Here is a 13,054-nt window from a genome sequence, read left to right as displayed (position 1 = left end):
TTTATGTCAGGAAAACATGACTGCTATATAGATTGTAAGTAATCGTTTGCATTTCTGTGTGTAGTCAGAGCGATGTGGGTCTTTTTAAACCCAAAGTGATAGAAGGACAAGTGGAAAAGGGCAGCATAGACACCTGTATGCTTCTCTCCTCATCACTCCCTCCCTCTCGGTCTGTCCTGGACTCCTCCCCTCCACTTTCACCTTCCCTCTCCCCCTCTTTTTAGTCCTGGCTCAGACCCTTTCATCAACTGGAGAGGGGAGGAAGGGAGAGCTAATTTTAGCTAAGGCCCTGCTATCTGGGATCCACATTTTATATTTTCCTTCTCCCCCCTCTTCTCTAGTCCCCCTTCTCTTCTCTCTCCCTCTATTCTGTCCCTTCCTCTCTCCCCCCTCCTCTCTTCTCACTCTCCCTAGTCCCCCCCCCCCCCTCTTCTCCTGTCAGGTTTGCTTGGTGCTCTTTTTTCCCCCCTCTTTTGTCTCCCAAATGACACCCAGTTCCCTACATAATGGTCAGAAGTAGTGTTCTGTACAGGGAATAGGGTGCCATTTGGGATATATCCTGTCTCCATTCCTGCACCACCCCTTTCTTTCCCTCCAGCTCCCCCAGCGTCGGGACTGAGTGGGGAGAACTGCTTTGAAGTAGGGAGAGTAGAATCTGGCGCCCAATAATTGAAGGAGCTAAAAATAGCGGCTGCCTTGTTAAGAAAGCTCTTTTATTTTACACACCCGGATGGAGTGCCGACTCTCTTGCTCAAGCATCGCACACATGCTGGCTCGGTTCGACACGCGCTCACAGTGGGAGCTACGGGTCTGCATGTGGGGACACGTGTGTTGGAGGAGGAGGGGGGCGGTTCTTTCTCTCCCTCTCAAAATTCAGAATCGGGTGGTAGTTTCAATTCCTCACCTCTTTATCTGAATAGTTCGTTTTTCAGTGAAGCGGAAGACGACTTGTAGGAAATGCCCGACAACGAACTGATGAACATCAATACCAAGGTGGTTTATTGTGTTCATATTGTCAAGGTGTGGTTTCTATTTTTTTAGATTTCTCAATTGAGCTAATGACTTAATATCAAATGTATTATCTTATCAATCATAGCCTCCTGAATGAAGAACTTTCTTGTGATTGAAATCAAACTAGTGTTGGCCACCAGCTAGCTCTCTCTTTTACATGCTGTATCAATTAGCCTGAGGACAAGATCAATTAGCCTGAGGACGAGGTTAAGCTCAATTAGGCTGAGGACGAGGTTAAGATCAATTCGCCTGAGGACGAGGTTAAGATCAATTAGCCTGAGGAAGATGTTAAGATCAATTAGCCTGAGGAAGATGTTAAGATCAATTAGCCTGAGGAAGAGCTTAAGGTCAAACTCACATAAGCAATTTACAATAATGATATCAATCTGAAAGTAAATTCTGAATTTGTTCTCACAATACACACACACACAGCATACTCTTTAAGCGTTCATAGATTTCTAGTCTGCGGTTATTTCTTATTGGGGAACGTTACTTGTAGTAGCAAGGCAGGTGTGCATCCCAAATGTCCCTCTCTTCCCCATTAAGTAGGAAGGGATAGGGTTCCATCCAGGATGCGGCCATCAACATCCGGGCTGCGGCCATCAACATCCGGGCTGCTGCCATCAACATCCGGGCTGCGGCCATCAACATCCGGGCTGCGGCCATCAACATCCGGGCTGCTGCCATCAACATCCGGGCTGCTGCCATCAACATCCGGGCTGCTGCCATCAACATCCGGGCTGCGGCCATCAACATCCGGGCTGCGGCCATCAACATCCGGGCTGCGGCCATCAACATCCGGGCTGCGGCCATCAACATCCGGGCTGCTGCCATCAACATCCGGGCTGCTGCCATCAACATCCGGGCTGCGGCCATCAACATCCGGGCTGCTGCCATCAACATCCGGGCTGCTGCCATCAACATCCGGGCTGCGGCCATCAACATCCGGGCTGCGGCCATCAACATCCGGGCTGCGTCCATCAACATCCGGGCTGCGTCCATCAACATCCGGGCTGCGTCCATCAACATCTGGGCTGCGGCCATCAACATCAGGGCTGCGGCCATCAACATCCGGGCTGCGGCCATCAACATCCGGGCTGCGGCCATCAACATCCGGGCTGCTGTTGGCCTTTTGACATTGAACAATTGGGCCCATTTTTATAAAGTATCTCAGAGTAGCTGTGCTGATCCAGGATCAGGTCTCCTCTCTGTCAACCTAATCTTATTCATTATGATATAAAATGCTATGCTGCTCCTAGATCGGCACTCTAAATGTATTCAAATGGACCCTGAAATCCTCCACTAGAGGGCAACACAGACCAGTATTTTGTCCCCCCTGCCCCTGAACTCCTGCAATAATAATTTAAGTTTTTTGATTCTCTTTGCATTGCAGAATGCATTCTATCCGGGTATGAGAAGCTTTGAGACTTGGGACGCATTCAGTTCGTGAAATGTTTTTCTCCTTTTCACAACGGTGTAAATAGAACATCACATTTTCCCCAAACTATGCTTACCATTCTTCAGCATTCTATAAGGTATGTTTTCTTACGTTTTGTGATCTATATGAGGGTGACCATTTGAAATCACACCACATGTCCACAACATCCCTCTGAACCATAATGACACATGTCCACTACACAACCACTCTCTGGAGCCACCATAAGGACACTTAACAGTTTCTCTTCTATTAAACGTTGCGGCCCATTGAACATGGCCCTGCTAGTCAGGTCGAGAGAATCCCTTTCTCTTCAACCCAGAATGTAAAAATTGTTCCTGGAGTCAGAACATCATAACCACCATGGCTGACATTCCCATTACATGGTTCCAATGAACTGTAGATCTGAGATAAGTGAATACATCTTATTAAATGATTAGGGCTTGGGACTATGGCGACCTATTGAGGTCAACATGACTACCATGACATGGATGGAAACAATACAAAGAGGGGTGTGTATCTGATTGGATGAGTTTGCATTTGTCTCAGGCCGGGCTCCAGAGGGAGGTGGTGTGATTATGGGGGGGGGGGGGGGTCCAGAGGGAGGCTGGTGTGATTATGGGGGGGGGGGGGGTCCAGAGGGAGGTTGGTGTGATTATGGGGGGGCTCCAGAGGGAGGTGGTGTGATTATGGGGGGGGGGGGGTCCAGAGGGAGGTTGGTGTGATTATGGGGGGGGTCCAGAGGGAGGCTGGTGTGATTATGGTGTCTCCGGAGGGAGGTTGGTGTGATTATGGGGGGGTCCAGAGGGAGGTTGGTGTGATAATGGTGTCTCCAGAGAGAGGTTGGTGTAATTATGGGGGGGTCCAGAGGGAGGTTGGTGTGATTACAGGGGGGTCCAGAGGGAGGTTGGTGTGATTACAGGGGGGTCCAGAGGGAGGTTGGTGTGATTACATGGGGGTCCAGAGGGAGGTTGGTGTGATTACAGGGGGGTCCAGAGGGAGGTTGGTGTGATTACAGGGGGGTCCAGAGGGAGGTTGGTGTGATTATGGGGGGGGGGTCCAGAGGGAGATTGGTGTGATTATGGGGGGGGCCAGAGGGAGGTTGGTGTGATTATGGGGGGTCCAGAGGGAGGTTGGTGTGATTATGGGGGGGTCCAGAGGGAGGTTGGTGTGATTATGGGGGGGTCCAGAGGGAGGTTGGTGTGATTATGGGGGAGTCTAGAGGGAGGTTGTTGTGATTATGGGGGGGTCCAGAGGGAGGTTGGTGTGATTATGGGGGGGGTCCAGAGGGAGGCTTGTGTGATTATGGTGGGGGTCCAGAGGGAGGTTGGTGTGATTATGGGGGGGTCCAGAGGGAGGTTGGTGTGATTATGGGGGGGTCCAGAGGGAGGTTGGTGTGATTATGGGGGGTCCAGGTGTGATTATGGGGGGGTCCAGAGGGAGGTTGGTGTGATTATGGGGGGGTCCAGAGGGAGGCTGGTGTGATTATGGGGGGGGGGGGGGGGGGGGGGGGTCCAGAGGGAGGCTGGTGTGATTATGGGGGGGGGTCCAGAGGGAGGCTGGTGTGATTATGGGGGGGGGGGGGGGTCCAGAGGGAGGTTGGTGTGATTATGGTGGGGTCCAGAGGGAGGTGGGTGTGATTATGGGGGGGTCCAGAGGGAGGTTGGTGTGATTATGGGGGGGGTACAGAGGGAAGCTGGTGTGATTATGGTGGGATCCAGAGGGAGGTTGGTGTGATTATGGGGGGGGTCCAGAGGGAGGCTGGTGTGATTATGGTGTCTCCGGAGGGAGGTTGGTGTGATTATGGGGGGGTCCAGAGGGAGGTTGGTGTGATAATGGTGTCTCCAGAGAGAGGTTGGTGTAATTATGGGGGGGTCCAGAGGGAGGTTGGTGTGATTACAGGGGGGTCCAGAGGGAGGTTGGTGTGATTACAGGGGGGTCCAGAGGGAGGTTGGTGTGATTACATGGGGGTCCAGAGGGAGGTTGGTGTGATTACAGGGGGGTCCAGAGGGAGGTTGGTGTGATTACAGGGGGGTCCAGAGGGAGGTTGGTGTGATTATGGGGGGGGGTCCAGAGGGAGATTGGTGTGATTATGGGGGGGCCCAGAGGGAGGTTGGTGTGATTATGGGGGGTCCAGAGGGAGGTTGGTGTGATTATGGGGGGGTCCAGAGGGAGGTTGGTGTGATTATGGGGGGGTCCAGAGGGAGGTTGGTGTGATTATGGGGGAGTCTAGAGGGAGGTTGGTGTGATTATGGGGGGGTCCAGAGGGAGGTTGGTGTGATTATGGGGGGGGTCCAGAGGGAGGCTTGTGTGATTATGGTGGGGGTCCAGAGGGAGGTTGGTGTGATTATGGGGGGGTCCAGAGGGAGGTTGGTGTGATTATGGGGGGGTCCAGAGGGAGGTTGGTGTGATTATGGGGGGTCCAGGTGTGATTATGGGGGGGTCCAGAGGGAGGTTGGTGTGATTATGGGGGGGTCCAGAGGGAGGCTGGTGTGATTATGGGGGGGTCCAGAGGGAGGCTGGTGTGATTATGGGGGGGGGGTCCAGAGGGAGGCTGGTGTGATTATGGGGGGGGGGGGTCCAGAGGGAGGTTGGTGTGATTATGGGGGGTCCAGAGGGAGGTTGGTGTGATTATGGGGGGGTCCAGAGGGAGGTTGGTGTGATTATGGGGGGGTCCAGAGGGAGGTTGGTGTGATTATGGGGGGGTCCAGAGGGAGGTTGGTGTGATTATGGGGGGGTCCAGAGGGAGGTTGGTGTGATTATGGGGGAGTCTAGAGGGAGGTTGGTGTGATTATGGGGGGGGGTACAGAGGGAAGCTGGTGTGATTATGGGGGGGTCCAGAGGGAGGCTGGTGTGATAATGGTAATAATGTTTATCTCCTATTAAGGCCAGTCATCCAGGTCCTGAGGCAGTAAAGAATAGAAGGAACCATGAGTTCTGGATGCAAGAGTGGGCCTATATTCCTCCACAGCGATGTGAGCGACTGATCAACAACTACTGGAAGTGTTTGGTTGGAGTCATTGCAGCTAAAGGTGGCACAACCAGTTGTTTGTATTTTTGTATTTATTAAAGATCCCCATTAGTTGTTGCCATGGCAGCAGCTACTATTCCTGGGGTCCAGTAACATTAAGACAGTTATATACAATTTAAAATATTACATGACATTTCATAACACTTTACCCAATTTCGAGTGTATGGGGGCAATTACTTTTTCCCCATAGGGCCATTGGGAGTTGAAGATCTGATAACATTTAGTATTTAAAAGAAAAAATGCAAAATTAGAACAAATACTTTTTCACGGCACTTTATGTATCTACTAACATCCGTATATGCAAGCATTTCTCCTTCCCATGCAGTAGGGGGTGACATGTTCTTAGCTAAACCTCCCCCCTGATTTATCGTGACCAGGTATTTCCCAAACCCACCATCCGCGGAGCCTGACACCAAAACACACACTGCCGAAAATAACCAGGAAGTGGAGGTGGAGCGCGTAGCAGCAGCACCAGGAATAGAATAGAAGAATAAACATCAGAAAGACTGAGCGTTGAAACGGTTCCTCAGTGAGTAGTCGACTTGAGCAGGAGAGCTAGGTGATTCAACAACAAAAAACATGAAACTCAATGAGCATTCAATAAATGGTTTACATATGTGACTATTGATGGTGGTAGTGTATACTAGAACCCTTATAGAGCCTATTGCTCCCCACTCTGGCTACCTGGGGTTGTATGAATCTAGCATATCAAAGTAGATCTAGGATCAGTTTTGGGCTTTTAAATCACAATGAATAAGATTGCATGGACAACGTGGCCCTGATCCCAGATCAGCACTCATACGCTGAAACGCTTTATGGATACAGCCCTGGTCGTGTACCAATAGTACCCCGTCTCTAAAGCCTTGTGTTCTGATCTTATAGGCATCCAACCCCCTCATTTCGAAACCAAGTCTTTATCCTTACAGCACTGGTCCCCAAATCTCTTCTCGGGAAATGTTGTTGTAGTCCTGAACAAACTCACCTGAACCAGCTACTTAGTCAAGGGCTTGCTTGACAAGTTGAATCAGGTGTGCTAGCTCTGGAATACATCAAACACATGGAGTGGTTGGCGGGTCCCTGATTAGAGGGAAACTTGAATATCCTTATGTTTTAAGGCTCCAGATAAATGTATTTTTTAATAAGACCTCGCCATGGTTTTACAAGGACTGAGAGGGTTTTATACCATTCAGCACCATGGGATAGCGGCAATCAGATAATTACTTGATTCCGAGTGATTGATACATAAGTGATTAACTTATCGATGCAGCAGTTTGCTATGCAAACGAAACAGACACCAGGGCAAGAACGTACCTACACGGAGAAAAAAATGCATCCATTGTGAACAAAAACTTTATATTCTTCCTTTTACTAAAGAAAAGCAACGCCCGCCCCCTCATGTACAATGCTGGGAATAGTAACAGCACGGCGATGAGTCCTATATATAGCAGCCAGTAAGCGCCAGAATGTCAACTTCAGCAGGAGTGCGAGGAAGTAGCTGCTACACGTGTGTGACAGTACTGAATAAACGCAGCTCGCTATAAACAGCAACCTCGCCATAAATTATACATCGAAAAAGATTTGCTGTTGTTACAAATTCAATCGCACGTGAGATTGAGCTCAGAAGACAAACAAACACACAACATGGCGTAAATGTTGCAGCCCTATGCCAATCTATATAAAAGGGATTTATTTGTGTTTATTTGGTTATTTCTGACAAAAAAGGCTCGGTAATATCGTTTTAGTTGTTGTTTTGATGTTATAGCTGATCGAGGATTGATATAGCCTATACTGTATGGAATATACACTGAGTACACCAAATATTAGGAACACCTGCCCTCAGAAGAGCTTTAAATCTTCGGCTTGGACTCTACAAGGTATTGAAAGCGTTCCACAAGGATGCTGGCCCATGTTGACTCCAATGCTTCCCAAAGTTGTGTCAAGTTGGCTGGATGTCCTTTGGGTGGTGGACCATTCTTGATGCACATGGGAAACTGTTGAGCGTGAAAAATCCAGCAGTGTTGCAGTTCTTGACACAAACCGTGCGTACTTAAATATTTTGTCTTGCCCATTCACCCACTGAATAGCACAACCCATGTCTCAATTGTCTCAAGGCTTAAAAATCATTCTTCAACCTGTCTCCACCCCTTCATCTACAGTGATTGAAGTGAATTTAACAAATGACATCAATAAGGGATCATAGTTTTCACCTGGATTCACCTGGTCAGTCTATGTCATGGAAAGAGCAAGTGTTCTTAATGTTTTGTATACTCAGTGTGTATATAAAGAATTTGGGTTTGAAAGCGATATGGGGGTTGTAGTGTATTTTTATCACCTGCAACATGCAGAAATAGCCAATAAAAATAGACTTCAGTTCTCAACCGAAGACGTTTGTGCAGCGAACCGTGTCTTTATTTGTGATGGGAGGAAGACATAAAGCCTCGTTATGTAATGAAGCATGTGAACGCGGCGAGAGACAACCAGTTGGAGGGGGTTTAGGGGGAGAGAAGAGTAGACCACCATGATATGTGGTCTATGCATAAAGCGCACCAAAAAACGAATAACAAGGGAACACGGTGTACTTTTGTGTCCCCGAAGATGTGTGTGTGTTTGGTAAAGTACAAAATGTACTCAACGTCAGAAGAACAAGTTTATTCCCAAATTCATTCGTCTAGTCATTCGGGGAACTCGGGAGGAATTCTGTGAATGACTGGGTGAAGGGATGAATGAATGAACCCAATATGAGCGCGCGCGTGTTTGTGTGTGTGCGCGCAATCCTTGTCAATGGGTGCGAGTTGCAGTCAGCTACAGCTGCACGTTTGCGGGGGCGATATTGCACATAAAGGTTTCGGTTAAAATAAGAAGAAAAAATAAAACATCCACCCACTCCAAACACACCCACGCACAAACTTTTTTCAAACGGGTGTTGCACAGTGGGTAAATGTGACAATGGCAGGACACCCGTCCGTTGATAAATATTCACCGCTTCTATTCATGCACACTCTTGTCTTGAGGTGGTTATTGTGCAGCAGCTCTGAACCACGTGATGCCGAGGGGTGGGTGGGGGGATGCTATAAATAGCTCCTATAGCTCTGCTTCCATTGACATCATTTAGGCAGGAGAGATGGAAAATAAACAGGGAGGGAGGGAAGGGATCCTTAATCTGAGGTTGAAATTCAAACAAACCCCCACCATTAATCTCTTCCACTCCCCACATCCCATCCATGCCTTCCACCCCCCGCCCCATCCAGCTCTCAATAGTAAACAACCGAAATCCTGTCGATTTCCTAGAACGACTATGCGTCGCCCGATACGAGATGGAATGGAAACCCGAAGGCAGATGGGAGGGACAGCAAACAAATTCAAATGATCCCTGAATACACACACAGGCACATGTGGGAGACGAGGGGGCCAACCACAAGGCAAATGTTTTGGAGAGCGTAATAATAGAAATGGAAAATGAAACCATGTATTATTGACATGTTTAAAATCCTGCCGGTTTTAGATAGCGGCCGTATTCTAATTTCTTTATCAAGTCATATATGCTTCCGTTATGATGGAGGGAGAGTTTAAACAGGCGGAGAGAGGCGGAGATGGAGAGGAGGCGGGTGGAGTTGAGGTGACTTGTGTGTTTATGTTTTCATAAAGGAGGACAGCACTCTGTTTCCATGGTCGGTGGTTCTTAGTCACCTCCGGAATCGTTCTCTCCAGGCAGCCTTGGCTCTGACCCCTGAGTGCTGCTGCGTGACTCCTGATTGTTCCCGATGACGTCTTATGATCCATCTCTGGAAAGGCAAGGACGCCGACGACGACCCATTTACTTTATGCCGAGAACACCCATATAGGCCTGTCACCATTGACAATTTTATTGTACATTTCATGATTTATGCAAGTAAATATGAACCTTGCTTATCATGTCTGACATTTGTGTTATTACATCATATGATTCTCAATTTTTGATTCGACTATAGGTCGCCAATAAGCCGCCTAGCCTATTAGTTCATCGTTTACTTGACAATATCATCGCGAAAGACTATCATAAAACAGGCTAAGGAAAATCTAATTCACCCCCCAAGATTTCATCTCAACAAATTGAGCAACTGCCCCTCAAAAACGACTTATCTAGTAGAAAATGGACAATGTGGCATCGATCAGAGTCAGAAACATCCATTCTACCATCAAAAGTGACTACAAAGTGTAAATAGGATAATTTTGGCCATAAAGTCAGTCTTGTCTACAACTGAGTTTTGTGAGACATTTGGTCGTGACTACATCACAACGTAAATTAAGGTTGGGTTTAATTAAATCCTGCTCATATGCCCACAGCTGACATCACACACGTTCGCATAATCATTAATTCGCGACAGAGATCATTATGCCTGTGGTAAATTCGGGTGGACTCTGGATGTCGACAGGGATAGTTAGAGACCATCTGTAAATCACACAATGTACATGGGACAATATGTTAAGATTCCAATACTGCCAAATTTAAATAACTTAAAAACCTCAAACCAACTATAAATTGTAGAAATGTATATACAAATATTTGAAATTATTTAATGAGAGACAAAAAAAAGTGTGCAACATGAAAATGTCAAATTTACATTGTGTACAACACAATCTCACACTCAATTAGTGCAAATATGTACAAAAACTATTTCAGTAGATTTTGTGCGTTTTTATGTGGTTTAATTCTTCCGAAAATACACACATTTTGTGTGATTTAATTAATAGGAAAATACATTTTGGAAGGTTAAACTTCGGAACAATCTTTTGAAAGTTATTGGGGCAATGCATTTTGGGCAATGGTGTTCTACACTGCCTTTTTTGTGTCTGACATTTATTTATATATATATATATATATATATAAACGTGTTAACAACCTAATATTATTAATCAACCAGGTTGTCACCGAAATACTTATAATAGTAGCGTTTTTATTACATTTTTATTAATGCCAATGTGGTTTTCTATGCTTGTTTCGCTTAATTCTTTGGGATACTGGTGTCAGATTTTTATGAGGGTTGCCAGATTGGTGTAAGAAGCTGTATTCGTCTGTTTTTTGTTGTTGTGGTTTTGATTAAGTTATTTGATTGGTGAATGGGGATACATTTCATGATGGGAAATTAATTCATCAATACATTAGGAGAAACAGAAGACCAGCAAAAAAATAATATTTTTGGTTTAAATCCCCCTGGTGCAACTGCATGGTATTTGCCACTAAAACGAGTCTGGACTATGATCAATTAAGACATATCTATAACAAGTCTGGACTATGATCAATTAAGACATATCTATAACGAGTCTGGACTACGATCAATTAAGGCATATCTATAACGAGTCTGGACTCGTTATAGAGGGTGCCTGCATGTCCCTAGGCACCCTCATTTGTTGACTTCTGTGATCGAAAAAGCCTTGGTTTCATGCATGTCAACATCAGAAGCCTCCTCCCTAAGTTTGTTTTACTCACTGCTTTAGCACACTCTGCCAACCCTGATGTCCTTGCCGTGTCTGAATCCTGGCTCAGGAAGGCCACCAAAAATTCAGAGATTTCCATACCCAACTATAACATCTTCCGTCAAGATAGAACTGCCAAAGGGGGAGGAGTTGCAGTCTACTGCAGAGATAGCCTGCAAAGTAATGTCATACTTTCCAGGTCCATACCCAAACAGTTCAAACTACTAATTTTGAAAATTAATCTCTCCAGAAATAAGTCTCTCACTGTTGCCGCCTGCTACCGACCCCCCTCAGCTCCCAGCTGTGCCCTGGACACCATTTGTGAATTGATCGCCCCCCATCTAGCTTCAGAGTTTGTTCTGTTAGGTGACCTAAACTGGGATATGCTTAACACCCCGACAGTCCTACAATCTAAGCTAGATGCCCTCAATCTCACACAAATCATCAAGGAACCCACCAGGTACAACCCTAACTCTGTAAACAAGGGCACCCTCATAGACGTCATCCTGACCAACTGGCCCTCCAAATACACCTCCGCTGTCTTCAACCAGGATCTCAGCGATCACTGCCTCATTGCCTGTATCCGCCACGGAGCCGCAGTCAAACGACCACCCCTCATCACTGTCAAACGCTCCCTAAAACACTTCTGTGAGCAGGCCTTTCTAATCGACCTGGCCCGGGTATCCTGGAAGGACATTGACCTCATCCCGTCAGTTGAGGATGCCTGGTCATTCTTTAAAAGTAACTTCCTCACCATTTTAGATAAGCATGCTCCGTTCAAAAAATGCAGAACTAAGAACAGATACAGCCCTTGGTTCACTCCAGACCTGACTACCCTCGACCAGCACAAAAAACAACCAATACACGCAGTCAGTCAGGAAAGCTAAGGCCAGCTTCTTCAGGCAGAAGTTTGCATCCTGTAGCTCCAACTCCAAAAAGTTCTGGGACACTGTGAAGTCCATGGAGAACAAGAGCGCCTCCTCCCAGCTGCCCACTGCACTGAGGCTAGGTAACACGGTCACCACCGATAAATCCATGATTATCGAAAACTTCAATATGCATTTCTCAACGGCTGGACATGCCTTCCTCCTGGCTACTCCAACCTCAGCCAACAGCTCCGTCCCCCCCCCCCCCCGCAGCTCCTCGCCCAAGCCTCTCCAGGTTCTCCTTTACCCAAATCCAGATAGCAGATGTTCTGAAAGAGCTGCAAAACCTGGACCCGTACAAATCAGCTGGGCTTGACAATCTGGACCCTCTATTTCTGAAACTATCCGCCGCCATTGTCGCAACCCCTATTACCAGCCTGTTCAACCTCTCTTTCATATCGTCTGAGATCCCCAAGGATTGGAAAGCTGCCGCAGTCATCCCCCTCTTCAAAGGGGGAGACACCCTGGACCCAAACTGTTACAGACCTATATCCATCCTGCCCTGCCTATCTAAGGTATTTGAAAGCCAAGTCAACAAACAGACCACTGACCATCTCGAATCCCACCGTACCTTCTCCGCTGTGCAATCTGGTTTCCGAGCCGGTCACGGGTGCACCTCAGCCACACTCAAGGTACTAAACGATATCATAACTGCCATTGATAAAAGACAGTACTGTGCAGCCGTCTTCATCGACCTTGCCAAGGCTTTCGACTCTGTCAATCACCATATTCTTATCGGCAGACTCAATAGCCTCGGTTTTTCGGATGACTGCCTTGCCTGGTTCACCAATTACTTTGCAGACAGAGTTCAGTGTGTCAAATCGGAGGGCATGCTGTCCGGTCCTCTGGCAGTCTCTATGGGGGTGCCACAGGGTTCAATTCTCGGGCCGACTCTTTTCTCTGTATATATCAATGATGTTGCTCTTGCTGCGGGCGATTCCCTGATCCACCTCTACGCAGACGACACCATTCTATATACCTTCGGCCCGTCATTGGACACTGTGCTATCTAACCTCCAAACGAGCTTCAATGCCATACAACACTCCTTCCGCGGCCTCCAACTGCTCTTAAACGCTAGTAAAACCAAATGCATGCTTTTCAACCGATCGCTGCCTGCACCCGCATGCCCAACTAGCATCACCACCCTGGATGGTTCCGACCTTGAATATGTGGACATCTATAAGTACCTAGGTGTCT

At 47.4% G+C, this 13,054-nt stretch overlaps 1 long non-coding RNA gene across 1 annotated transcript; it reads right to left on the bottom strand.

Moving 5' to 3' along the window:
• Nucleotides 1-5,587: 5,587 nt before the first annotated feature.
• On the bottom strand, nt 5,588-6,896 carry LOC118945829. The gene is made up of 3 exons (XR_005040987.1): nt 6,789-6,896; nt 6,460-6,516; nt 5,588-6,032 (listed from the first exon to the last, which is right to left on the bottom strand). It is a non-coding gene; the product is annotated as an uncharacterized LOC118945829 (long non-coding RNA).
• Nucleotides 6,897-13,054: the final 6,158 nt, after the last annotated feature.

This window comes from Oncorhynchus mykiss, chromosome 30, assembly GCF_013265735.2.
Source record: "Oncorhynchus mykiss isolate Arlee chromosome 30, USDA_OmykA_1.1, whole genome shotgun sequence".
Taxonomy (NCBI): Eukaryota; Metazoa; Chordata; class Actinopteri; order Salmoniformes; family Salmonidae; genus Oncorhynchus; species Oncorhynchus mykiss.
The sequence above is the reverse complement of the archived record's forward strand: the minus strand, read 5'-3'. Positions and strand labels throughout refer to the sequence as shown.